Here is a 2,220-nt window from a genome sequence, read left to right on the forward strand (position 1 = left end):
GCTGTATGATGAGGAGTGTGATGGTGATCATCGTCTAGCTGCTTTCCAAGACAGGCTTCAGTTGTTGTTACCAACTCCTCCAAAGACGGTGCTACAGGGCCAGCCCCACGCCTGCCTTTGCTCGGTGCAACCCTGCTGCCTGGGCCCCTCGCACCCCGGGACCCCCACCCTCAGCTGCGAGCATCAAGCTTTTGTTGTGTGGTGGGTTTCAATGTCCACGCGTGGTTCTGCAAGGCGTGGTGGAGATGTACTCCCTCTCCCTGGCATCATCTAGGAGCCCATCCTGTCCCTGCTATCTGCTCCAGCAGCAGAACGGCTTCCCTGGAGAGCAAAGCCACGTGGGGAAGATGCTCCTGGCAAAGCCCGAGCTGTTCCTGTTTGCTTTTCCAAGGGCTCAACGTTTCTCACTGTCCTGTCCCCCTGCTGCGAGAGCTGAACTTTCCCTTGTTCAGCACGAGCGGCTCCTCGGGAGGACCTGGACGTTGGTCCAAAGTCTCGCATCAATAGAAACCGTTTGTATTTGTTGTGTGTTTATGCTGCCGGAAGCCGGGGATTGTTAAAACCCGGCTGATGCCCATCCCACGCTGCTTTCCCTGTGTTTATTAAGGGCCTCATCCTGCTCAGGGCAGAGTTTTCTCACAACTGGAGGATGTTTTATGCCAACTCTGTAGACCTGGTGCCCTCGGGGAAGGTGTTTCCCAAGCGGCGTTTTGGAGCTATCACCCCTCGCCCCGCTCTTCGGAACGCTCAGCCCCGCAGCTGATGCTTTTGGGACCCTGGCTTGCATGTGGCATGGGGGAATGCCAGCTGCGAGGCACCAAAACTCGCCGTCCGTGGCTCCTGGCATCGTTTGAACAATCACGGGCCTTGACCACGTTGCGTGGCCGCTGTGAAATCCCCGTGGCCCCCCGCGCTCGCCGGGGTGGCAGCAACCCCATGGGAATAGGCTTCCCCCTTCCCTTTGGACAGGGGGCTCGAGCAGCCTTAGCCCCCTGCCCACTCCACCCTGTTCCTGTGGTCCCCGAGTCCCCTGAAGGTGCCGGGAGGGGGTGACAGCAGCAGCCCCCCTGCCCGGGCGCAGCCTATGCCGGATCCTGCCCAGGAGGCACCAGAAGGCGGGGAAGGGAGGTCTCAGGGCTGATTTGGGGTGGGGGAGAGAGGACCCTGCGACTGGGCTCTTGCTTGGTCTGACACAGTACAGCTCCTTGGGAAGGTGCTGGGGACAGCTGGGGCTGGATGCGTCCGGAGGAGAAATAGCTTTTTGTTTTGGTTTTTATTTTTTGCCAGAAAGGCGGTTGCTCTGACTTTTTATACTCCTTTTTTCCCCCTCTCTCAAAAAGAGAAACCCAAACACAGTCGCTTGGTTTCTCCGTAGGAGCCGAGCTGGAAAGCTCGTGCCCTCGTATCTGCAACTTTTAAACTTTTCCCTTGTTGTTGTGTTGTTTTTTTTTTCCCAAGGTTTATCCCTTTTCCCCTTCACTTAATCTATTTATTTTTGATCCTTCCCTTTTCCTTCCCTGGGAATGAGAAGTGCGAGCAAGCAGGAATCTCCTTGTCTCTCAAAATCAGTTTTCGTGCAAGATTCAACTATTCATTGGAAAAACAGCATTTTCTCCTTAAAAAAAAAAAGCCATTGCTTTTAAAAACTAAAATAAACCCCTTGTTTCAGTGCAGGGGATTCAATATGGGAGAGAGTTTCCCTGCTCTGGGTTGTTTCGGCCCTTCCCCAGCCCCGCAGGTGGGCTCCAGCCCCGGCGGGGGTCCGCGGTTGGGGTGGCACTGGCAGGACCGAGTCCCTCCATCCCGGTGAGAGCCGATGTGCCACGCCGGTGCTGCCCGGGTGCCCTGGCAGAGCATGGCTGACGGCAAGGCTCCCGGCCACCCGCTCGCTCCCGACAGCCTTTTATCTGCCGGTGGCCCGGTGGAGCTGCCGGCGGAGCTGTCGGCGGGAGCCTGATTGGCTCCGCACGGCCTCGCCGCCGCTTCCAGGTTGGCGTTCCTCCTCCCGCAGCCCAGGTAAAGCCTTCCCGCGACCCGGCACCTGGCCTCCCAGGATTAGCAACTCGCTCCGGCTCGCCTCTGCCTTCAGGTTTTTTTTTTTTGCCTTTCCCCTCCCTTTTTACCCCCCCCCCCCCTTCCCCCCCCCCCCCTTTTTTAATATTATTTTAAAATAAGATTTGTTTTCCCCCCGGGGGAACGGGCACGAGGGGCGTGGGAGGA

This window comes from Mycteria americana, chromosome 10 (genome assembly GCF_035582795.1).
Source record: "Mycteria americana isolate JAX WOST 10 ecotype Jacksonville Zoo and Gardens chromosome 10, USCA_MyAme_1.0, whole genome shotgun sequence".
Taxonomy (NCBI): Eukaryota; Metazoa; Chordata; class Aves; order Ciconiiformes; family Ciconiidae; genus Mycteria; species Mycteria americana.